The sequence below is a fragment of the Symphalangus syndactylus genome, chromosome 1, assembly GCF_028878055.3.
Source record: "Symphalangus syndactylus isolate Jambi chromosome 1, NHGRI_mSymSyn1-v2.1_pri, whole genome shotgun sequence".
Classification (NCBI taxonomy): Eukaryota; Metazoa; Chordata; class Mammalia; order Primates; family Hylobatidae; genus Symphalangus; species Symphalangus syndactylus.
This window is the reverse complement of record NC_072423.2, coordinates 150,279,772-150,291,103: the sequence shown is the minus strand read 5'-3', so window position 1 is coordinate 150,291,103 and position 11,332 is coordinate 150,279,772.

The window sequence follows — 11,332 nt, the reverse complement described above, 5'->3', positions numbered from 1 at the left end:
ATTTTTTCTGGAAGATTCAAGTCTGCAGAGATACTTCCCTTCCATTTGATTACTTGAGTCCACAGAAATAAAGCACCTTTGAAACCAAGAGTTGTTCAAGAATCCTAGTGTCTTATTCAATGTGTCAAAAAAGTACAGTTAAAATAATTAGAATAATTCATCAAATGACAAACACAACAATATTGACTCTCGTGAATAGGCAAAAAGGTTCCCGAGACAATTTACAACTAAGGAGATAGAGCACAATAAAAGGCTATGATATTTCAGGAATATTCTGTGTTATAGCTTTGAACTTTATTGCAAAGCAAAAAATATATATTTATATATATATATATTTTTATCTACATTTCACCTCTGACATTGTACGCAACACGAAAGCACAGGAAACCAAAAAAATCATAATGAGGTAGATACATAACACTTACAGATGGAGGAGACTAAGATTTTAAATTTGGCTTAATACTGCGGTCACCAATGTATGCATTTGCAATACAGCAGCAAGCATTGATTCACAAGGCAAGAAGCCCAGTGATCTCAAATCCAAAAATAAGCCCCATTAAAAAAATACCTGCTCCAAAATGAAAAATATACATATATATTTCTTTAAGTCAGGGAATCAGATGTGTTCAATTGCCAACCCTGGTGAAATTAAGAAAGTCTTTGTTTTTGCTTTTTGTGCCCAGAAAAAAAAGAAGTAATTTTAATTTATCTAATTAGGAGTAACCCATCCCATAGGGTTGTTCTATGTATTCTTGCCAGGTGGGGTTGGAGCACCTTGTGAGCTCAGCAGCCCAACATCGATAGTAAGGGAGTCAGGGTTTCTTCATCTTCCCTAGAGTTAGAACTCACTTCTACAGCCACTGCGTCAGGGACCACTTTGAGCGCCCTTGGCACCTGCTGGCTGGAAATCAATTTGGCTGTACGGATCTGGCCCAGCTTTTCCTCTCTTGGGTCATCTGCACTCATGGTGGTCGAAGCAAGATCTACCAGATGGGGACATTGAGATGGTCCCTTTCTCCTTCTCATTTCCAAGAACAACTCTTCCAATGGAGAGCTCAACAGGCCACCAAGAAGACTTCCATCAGCCTTGGTCTTAACTGTGAATGCATTTTTACTATAAAATGCTCTGTCAGGCAGTGATAGCTACTGCAGAGACCTCTTTGTCCTCATATTTCTGTCCTGGATGGAAGGAAGATGGGGTGAGAAGAAAGCAGACATGGACATTGGTTGGCTGAGGCAGTGACTTGGAGAACAGAGACATGAAACCACCAACCAAAGAAGGGTCAGCTCAGATCAGTACGGGCAGCCAAAAGGGACCTAAGGGACTTGGGCAAGAAAACCAAGGAGTAACTTTTGGGTTTGTTGGACGTGGCTAGAAGGCTCTAGAGACTCCAGAGAAAATGTGGAAGATACAGGGCTCAGAGGCACCTGTTGGGCTAAATGTTGAACTGAATCAAGCTCATTGGATTGTTTAGTGGTTATTTTTACTCTGGACATGATCCTACTTTTGGCAGGATTTGCTCTGTTGAGAAATAGCTGGGAACAGTTGCAGCCCAGGTTAGGGGGAAGACTGAGGGGGTCCTAGTGTAATGCCTGGTTCATTTGGGGATGATGGTAGGTTGGGAGAGGGAAGTGATGAGAGAGGCCCTTGATGAGAAGCCATGTGAACTTTGGGAGGCATGAAGTCAGCTCTGCTGGGCATCACCACCCTGTCCTCCCAGAAGCCGGACTGTAGTGCACATAGGTTTGTGCTTTGTCTCCCTGCTGGACTGTGAGTGCCTTAAGAGACAGTCTTTCCTCTTTGTCTTCCCAATGTCAAGCAGAGCTCCTGCTGCATAGAGGCCATGATCCAGGTTGAATTGGTTTTTGGGAAATGCAACAAGAGGATTGGTTTGGGGAAGAGGGGAAGGTATCAGCAGTGCTCTGAGGGCTTTGAAGACCCTATAAATACATATTCCCCTTGGAGGCAATACCCAGGGGCCTCCTCCTGCCTTCCTTGATCCATTTCAAGTGAAGACTTACATTTGAATTTTGAACATAAAACATTGGACCTGATGAATGGAAAGGAATGAGAAACAGTTCATCTGAGTCTGTATAATAACAGGACACAATAAAGATGAGCAGCTGCTTCCAGCGTGGATGGGCTGTGAGGTTGGTGGGAGGATTGCTGTATGTCTTAAGCATTGAACTTCAGGAGGCAAAGACAAGGTGAGGTACAATTTCTACTCTTGCCTTCAGAAGGTTCTGGGCAAGACAAGGCCAAGGGCACTTCCAAGTGTCCCAGAGATCATTCATCCAGAGGCAGGGGCTTTGTCCTCTTGGAAGCCCAAAGCAAAAGAAACCAGTCTGGATCACAACAGGCAGCAGTAGGCTAGTTCTAAGGGAAGACTATCCAACTACGTGGTACTCAATCATGAATGAAGGCAAGGAGCTTCTGTCCTTGGAGGCCTGTGACAATAAGTATGATAGCCTTTTGTCAGTGACTGTGTGGAAAAGCAAAAATTAGGTGGTGTCCGAGTCTCCTTCAAACCCTGAGATTCCACTGTTTCTTGTGCTCTGAAGAAGCCCTAGCTATGCTCAAGGAATGAGGGATTTTCCCCATGGGTAACCAATGGACATTGGCAGGATTAGAATAACTTCTGTGTGTGTGTGTGTGTGTGTGTGTGTGTGTGTGTGTGTGTGTACGTCCTCACTCAGAGGGTGTTGGGCAGCCATTAAGCTGATGTAATTGTTGTAAACAAACTTATAAAACACGAGACTGCTGGTGGAGGAAGAACATGGCAGTCTTATCATTCCCCTCCCACCAATCTCTCTAATCTCTTTCTTCCTGTCCATTTCTGCTCTTCTCCCCATCACTCTCTCCCTTATGCTCTTCTCTCATTTCTCTCTTTTGTTTTTGTTTTTGAGATGGAGTCTTGCTCTGTCACCCGGGCTGGAGTGCAGTGGTGCGATCTCTGCTCACTGCAACCTCCACCTCCCAGGTTCAAGTGATTCTCCTGCCTCAGCTTCCCGAGTAGCTGGGATTACAGATGCGTGTAAACACACCTTGATAATTTTTATATTTTTAGTAGAGACACGGTTTCACCATGTTGACCAGGCTGGTCTCAAACTTCTGACCTCAGGTGATCTGCCGCCTTGGCATTCCAAAGTGCTGGGATTACAGGCGTGAGCCACTGCACCCGGTCTCTTCTCTCATTTCTATTGTTTTTAATCAGTTCACATGGAAGTGAAAATCACTGTCTTCAGCCTGCTAGTTTGATGTTGGTATTTGCATTTGTTGACTTAGGGTCCTAGAGTGGTTTCTGTTCCCAAATCTGAAGGTATCTATTCATCATTCAAGACATTTTATCAAATGTATTTGCCTGGCTCACTGTTTTCCTACCTTTCTGGCTTGGATCAATCACAGAGGTTACCAAGTTCACGCCTGCATTTTAGAGATTGGGACATTGGGGCTCATGGAAGGCGATGGCCAGCCCAATAGCAGTGAGGACAGGAGTAGATGCCAGTTCCCAGGCCCTGGCATGGTCACCCCCAACCTCAGCCTGCCTTCTCCCCAGCCCAGCACAGTGTCCTTTTGGGACTGCTCCTTCTCGCTGCTGAGTCACAGCCACCGTCTGCAAAAACCACCTCAGAAGTGACCCTGTGAAGCTTAAATTTCTTAATTTGTTCTAACTCTAACTTCTCATCCCCTCTATATCCTTAGGGAAATAATCCATTTATCTGAAAGTCATCTCTCAAGGTCATGGAGAACAAAAATAAAACAAGACAGATAGGAGACACTAAAGTTCTCAGGACAACCCAGACAGAAAACTCAAAGTGCACCTGGGAGGGCTCCAGTTCCACGGAGCTCCTCCAGAACGTAACTGAAGGGGTAAGGCTCAGGGTGACCTCTGGAAAGCAGGCATCATTTTCCACGTGATGCTGTATTTCATTAATCGTCCCTGAATTCTTCCCACTCCTATCCTAGCTTCTCGGGCCAACTGAATGCAAACAAAAATGCTCAGGCTTCCTGGATTTAGTCCCAAACATTCCATGCCAGGCACCGTGAGCTCCCTGGTGTTTGTGAGCCGTGAGGAGGGGGATGAGGTGGAGTCCACCTGGAAGAGGAGCAGGACCACTAGGGACGAAGCAGAACTGAGATACTGAGGTCTGTCCCCAGCTGAACCCCCGACTGACCATGGGACCCTGTGCATATGTGAGGACTCCCTGAGCCTCAGTTTCCCCATTTGTAAAACGGGGTGGGATTTCTCACCGCACCAGGTGATCCTCAGGTTGTAGAGGAGATGATTTGTATGGAGGCATCGGGCACAGAGCCTGACACATCTGTGGCCCTTGGTTACTGTCAGCAGAATCTGGGTCCTCTCATCCTCCCCAAAAGGGCTCTGCTCTGCATCACTGATGTCACCTGCTCAGACCACACTGGACTGGTTCTGACACGTGACATTCCTGAGACCCCAGTAATTCTAAATGCTTGTTTCCTCTAATGGAACTATCTCCTACTCCCATCAGGGGAAGCACAACATCTCTGACCAGATTCCTTCTTCAGAAGCAGCCAGTCCTGCAGGGCTCTGGGCCGCCCCTGACTTCTGGGGCCTGGCATTCAGGACTGTACATCCATGGGCCACGCAGGATCTCAGGGTCCAGTGGATGGCAAGAACCCACATAGCACAGGGTCGGACGCATCCACTCTGATGGGGAAGATTTACCCAGCAAAGCCTCTGTTTACACTGAGAATAAACTGTCAGCCTTCCGAACAGGCAGGTTTCCTGGGTCTACATTTGGGCAGAAACTCAACAACGCTGCAGACTGCAGAGGTGGGCATGTCCCTTCCCAGAGAGGCAGCTTGTCACAGCCCCCGAATGGGTATTGGACACTCTGATTTGGCCCTGGGCAAGCAAGGAGTGAGGGATCTCCACCACTTTCAACCTCTGGCGACCCTTCACTCTGCCCAAGGTGAGTGAAGACCCAGAGGCCTGAGTGCCAATGGGGCAGGCTAGAGGGGACTGGGGTCACAGGCCCAGACCTTGGCAACCTCCAAGAGGCTCCTCCAAATCTACAGCTGAGTTTTAGAGACGGCCAGGAGTTGGGAAATTTCGTGATGTCCTGGAACAGATCCCCTGTGGACTTTCTGAGCCTTAAAGACAAGACAGCTTTGGGGAAGCTTCTTGGGGTCTGGTTATGCAGGGCCAGGCCGCAGAACAGCTCCGAAATTCTCCAAAATACTCACTTGAAGTAGAAGAGGAACCCTTTATTCCTATCATATATAAGGAAGAAAACCAAAGAATGAGTGAGAAATTCCCAGGATGGGTCTCAGCAGATGTGATCTATGGAACAAGACAAAAGTAAATGAATAGCTCTTGGTTCAGAACCCCTGAGTAGCTAAGAGAATGTGCAGGACTGGGAAAGGCAAGGAATGAGGCCACTAGAGGCAATGCACCTCATCAAAGGACCGACTTCCTTCTTCATTCCAAAGGAATTTCATCTAAGCTCCCACCCGCCGCCGAGTGGAAGCAGGTTGTGCTGGAGCGGTTAGGCAGTGTCTGGATTTCTCTTTTAAAAACTGTCTTGGATGGCTCGGCCACCTTGTGCAAGATTTGTAAACCACGTGCAAAACTCAGACTCATGCAGACAACCAGAGAAGTTGCAAAGCTGCCTTCTGCGTACAGGGCTTCCCCTGCCGAGTTTGTGCTTTGTGTAACCCTGTGACCTCTCTTCTTTCTCTCAACTATTTTTTAAAAACCTCTCAAAGTCTTGCTCAGCCGAACTGGCTTGATGGTAGTTTGTAAATGCGCTAGAACCCCCTGCCCTCTTCTGCAGCTATGAGTATGTTTCAAATGCTTCCAAATGGCACACAGTCTAGGGCCAATTTCCTGAGCACTTTTGACAATGGGCTCTCAAAGACTCCCTTTATATCTACCTTTCGAAATGAAAGCAGATGCATTAACCCCACTTGGGCAAGTTACCATCAGTGGCTGGCAGGGGAGGAGAGGTATTAGGAGTCTGCGGTGCAACAGAAGGGACATGGGATTTGGCACTGGGTGGAGTAGCTAGGAAGGACACAGTTGGCCTAAAGCTAAGGCAGAAAATACTAGTCCATCCTCTGGGGATCGGTTACTCCATAAGGATGACCACAAATAAGGAAAGAAAAACACCCAGGTCAGGTCCTCCCCAGAGTCCACCAGATTCCCTGCCATGGTCTTGACTCAGGACCATGTTGTAGGTACTAATTCCGCTGCAGGTACACGTGATCTCCCCACCCCCAGAGGTCACATGCTCATTTTTCCACTTAAGCCAAATTTTTCTTCTTGCCTTAAGTTAACAGATCCCCAAAACATATATAAAAAGTAGAATCTATAAAGCAAATAAATATTTTGAACCAAGAAGAAGATGAAAACAAGTTGTAAACATGTAACCGAAACAGAAAATACACATCAGTTCACTTACAGAACCAAACGAGGTTACACTGAATCATTTCCAATTAAAGAAAAGGAAAATTTTTTTTCTTTAGCTCTTAAATTTAGGAAAAGAATCACTGTAGCATGCTCACCTTGAACCAGGGATTGGATATTGTGGTTCTTGTACAAAGGAAAAAATCTGTGAGGGTTATGGAAAACAGTTTGGAAATCTAAGGTGAAGGGGTGGGGAGAAAAACTGGAAGATTGCATAGTTGTGAAACAGTGGCTTCTCATCAAGGTGAACAAGTGCATCATCTGATAAAATAGCATTTGATATATATTTTTTCCTGTTCATTTCTGTTTGCGGTATTTTGTTCTCTGTCCACCAGACATTTCATACACTGGAACATATATACAGTACACGCACACACACACACACACACACACACACACGCTAGCATGAAACATCTGAAGTACACAGCCATCCTTTGAAAGGACCCCACACCGCTAGTTCTGGCAAAGTTTATATTCACCAATAATACACTTTTATCACATCCTAATCCACTTCTGGTCAAAACTCACCTCTTGGATTCTTTCATTAGTAACTAAAGGGGGTGGGGTGCGGTGGAAAAGGATGCGGACATGAAGGAAAGCCTCAGAAATGGTTCTCTTCTGTTGCTGAACTTCTGTGGAAATGCCTCACCTTTTGATTAGAGGGACATGTTTTTTAAGAGATAGGAAAAAACCTGCCTCTTTTTTTTAAGCTTTCTTGAGGTAAACGTTATTGGTTAACGCCCTAGGCAGGGGACATTTTTACAGCACTGTAGAGAAACCTTGGAATAAAGAAGAAACAACACAAAAGCATAACATCAATGCTCAGAACATTTAAAAAGCACATTTATGTCTTGATTTATTCCCCTTTCCTCTCATTCAGCCTACTCCTTCTACTAAGATGTGGAACAGAACAAAAAGATGATTGATTTCCCATATCACACTGGGCATCCCTTATCCCATCTCCACTGTAAACCTCTCTTGCACACATACTAAAAGTTGTGAATTAACTGACAAAATAAGGATGACCATACTGTACATTTTTCCATTCTATCTGCCTCAAGCATATATATATATGTATATAAATATATATATGATAATTTACCTTAATATAAGAAATAGCAAAGGTCTTTTCGTTACACTTTATACAGAATCTCTGCATCTTATCTTTATTTTCTATTCTCTCTGTCTCACTTTTTGGATAAACAATTGGCTATAGCAATCTATAGTAAGGCTTCACAGAAAGAATTCTGCATGTTTTGTTTTTCTCTAGGAACCAAAGTATATAAAATGAGGTTTGATTCTAGCACCTTATACAGTATTAGTGATGTTGTTCCCTTGGGAGAAATTAGCACTACCCAACGCCCTAGGTGAATCTCCATCAGTTACAGAATATTTAAGGTATTGCCAAAGGCAGGACAGAAAACATAGCAGAGATGGAGAAACGAGAGGCGAACAAAACAAAACCTCAAGATTTAAGTCTTAGCAACATATAAACAAAATCTTAAAAACATGTCAAGTTGCTGTCTCCAAATTAATAATGATCTAGTGATTCAGTATCATAAGTTAATTCTTTTAAGTTACTCTTCCCCATGAGGTAAGTAAATATTATGATACTCATTGTAGATGGAGAACCCATGTGTGGGACGTATGCAGGTCACAGGGGAAACTGAGTCAGGACACGAAGTGAGGGATGCCCAACTTCCAGCCTCTTATTCCCAAACTGTCCCCTGCCACCTTTGATTGGTGAGTCAAGATTTTGGGGAAAGCAGCTTATTGGCCACTAACGGGGAAGCAAAACAAACAAAGAATTAAAAGAAATATATATCAGCACCAAAGGAAGTTCAAAAGAAGCTGCACTTTGCTCCCTTATCAAATATTCTGTGTTATGGAGACAGCAACTTTCACAAGAAGGAAGAAGAAAACTTGTCACAGGAGAGTAACCCATCTCATCTGTTGTGCCTTTCCCAAATGTCAATACCCTCAAGAGAACCATTAGTTCCAGTTGAGCAGTATATAGTTTTGCAGAGGAATGATCAACTCCCACCAAAGCTGCATCAGAACCTCAATTATATAGTTATATAACTATAGTGATATATCTATATCTATATATATATTTATACATTAAAGTCTTTTACTGCACTGGCACATAATACCATTTGCTGGCATTGCTGTTTGCTGCAAGTGGCCGCCTTGAGTGGAGTTACACAACAGAGAAGCACCACGAGAAAAGGCACCACAAGGTTTGAGAAGTTAAATTGTTTGTTGTCACTGCCCTGACCTCGCCATGGTGGGGGAACAGAAAAGTCTTTTGAGCAATTGATTCAAAAGCTCCCAGCCCATGTGCATCTGTCCCTTCCAACTCAGCAGGAAGAGAGGGAAGAAAGAGCATGACATTGTTCTTTTTAATGCGATTTTCTTTTTGGCTAATAGAAAAGAAAAAACAGCTTCTTTTTTTTTCTTTTAAAAATAAGGGGTCTCAGACACTGAAAACCCAGCTCTCCTAAAACAGTAAAAAAAAAAAGGACAAAAGTCTTGTGCTAAGGAAAGTCCTACATGGAAATCTGTCTTTCTAGCATAATTACTCAGTTGCAATGCATTAGGAAAAAAAAAAAAAAAGAAAGGAAGAAAGTAAATGATGAAGGAAATTACATCCATAGGCACAGTTTGCCACAAATAGCACCAGGTCTAGATTAATGAGGACAGACAGATGTCCACATCTGTCCACATAGCTGAGAACCATGGGTGTTGACTTTCAGTCAACATTACTCCATCCTCATAGTCTGGCCAAGAAAATGGAAGTCATTGGCCATCTGGAGCACCAAGAGTTAAATGTGCCGCTGACGAACCAGAAAAGGAGAGGAGGCAGTGGAGGACTGCAGAGTGGATATTAAATGGCATTTTAATTTTTATTAGCATACTTGCCGGCCTTGAAATACTCCTTCCTAGGTTTCTCCTTCCAGGCAGGGAGCCACGTCCCACATGGGAATGGGGAACCTGTATCTGTGGCAGGAAGATCTGAACATGATGTGGGGGATACAGGGACACAGCGTTCTCTCCAGCCATTGTCCTTCCTGACTCTAGGTCTGGGCTGGACAAGGGAGGTCAACTGGCCATGCTGGTGTGAACTTCAGGCTCCCAAGACTTACTTTCCACTGTCCAAGCTGGTGGTGACAGGATAGGGAGACCTGGCGCCAGGATCAAAATGGCTCCCAGTGCTGGGACCTTTCTTCCGAAACCTGGGCCAACGCTTCTCTCAAAGACAAGAGGCTGCTTATGGGGTGGGGTGGGGTCCCACCCAATAGCCTCTGTGATATACTTATTTCCTTGAACTGGAGGTTTTAGCTAAAATCAGTTTTCAAATTCTGATGCTTGTCTATACCAAAAGTCATGCTCCCAAGTTCAGTATAAGGAAAATAAATGATTCCAATCACTTTCCGACAATCTGAATTATTCACCCAAGTCTGCTTTTGCCATGTGGAAAACAGGGCCAAACAAAAGACTTCTGCCAGAAGAGTTCACCATTTGCAAGGAGGCTTCCCTAGCCCCTTCATGGGAACAGAAAAGCCACCTCACCACCCCCTCTCTTCCCCTGGATCTCCTCTTAGGCTATTTTCCACCGCACACCTACAATAACAGACTGGAGTGCCTGGGAGTCTTTTCCTGTGGTTCTAGGACAGTGGTCGCTGCCCATGTTGCTGGCTTCCACGCCTCTGCCTTTCCACTGATCTAAGGTTCTTAGTGCTCCAAGAACCAGTTCAGCAACTGTACTAGGTGAAGTTGAAATGACGATGTGCACTCTGAGCTGCTAGGAGTGGGAAGTGAAGATTTTGCTCTTACTCTTTACAGCTTGGGAATTTTCATTCAGTACTTCTCTCCCCTCTCAGCTTTATCTATGGGCAAAGACGATGTTTTGCATGTATTAGGTGCTCAGTTAAGTTAATTAAGAATAAGGGCTTCTTCCCCCATCCGAAGGGTGCATTAATTACATAGCGTGTCATCAATCACATGCATAAGGGCTCTCCCTGACCTGTCACACAGGGTGTCAATAAGCAATACCTGTGTAGTTTGAGGGTGATCAAGGGCAAGTTACCTTCTAGCCCTCCCCCAAAACTTTGGCTAAGTCACTTCCACAGAGACCTTCCCCAGAGAGATGGGGGCTAGAAATCAGGTCATTTCTAGCCTTTTAGGTCGAGACTTTGGTTAACAGGAGGTGGTCATGAACCTGCATCTAGGAAGGTCCAGCTCACAGGCGTTCTCCTCAGCCTATGGTTCACTATAGACTATTTTTAACACCAGCAAACTCCAGAGTAAAGGAAAACATGGTATGAGCTTTGGAAGCTGTATTCTACTCACTCAGCTCTTCTCAGGATGTAAGAGCTAACCATGAGGAACAGATACATGGAGCCAAAGGGAAGAAGGAAGGAATCCCAGCTGGAAAGGGTGAGTTTCATACGGTGACTAAAACTTCAGACAGTGAGCAAACTTCCTGTCCTAGTGAAACTGGAAGAGGAACAGGGGCACCCGCCATTAGCTTGGAGGTGCCAAGTTCTCAACCTTTCCTTGTGTAGATGCGTGCTTGCTCAAGCACAGGTTCGGCGTGGTGGTGGGGGGAAATATTTGGAATCTCAAAAGTAATGTTTATGACTCTGCTTCCTGAAAACCCGCAAATACATACGCAAACCTGTTTGCCAGACAGCCAATGTTCAGGGTGGACAGGAGCAGTGAGACTATTTTGCTAGCCCTTTAGGGAAAATTACAAATTGTATGTACTCAAGGCTTTGAATTACCTGAGAAGTTCAACTAGTTTTACTTTAGAGAGCATCAGTTAGCAGCATCTTCAGCCTTACGGAGTGAACGTGGAAAAGCTTCTTGGGAGAAAAGTA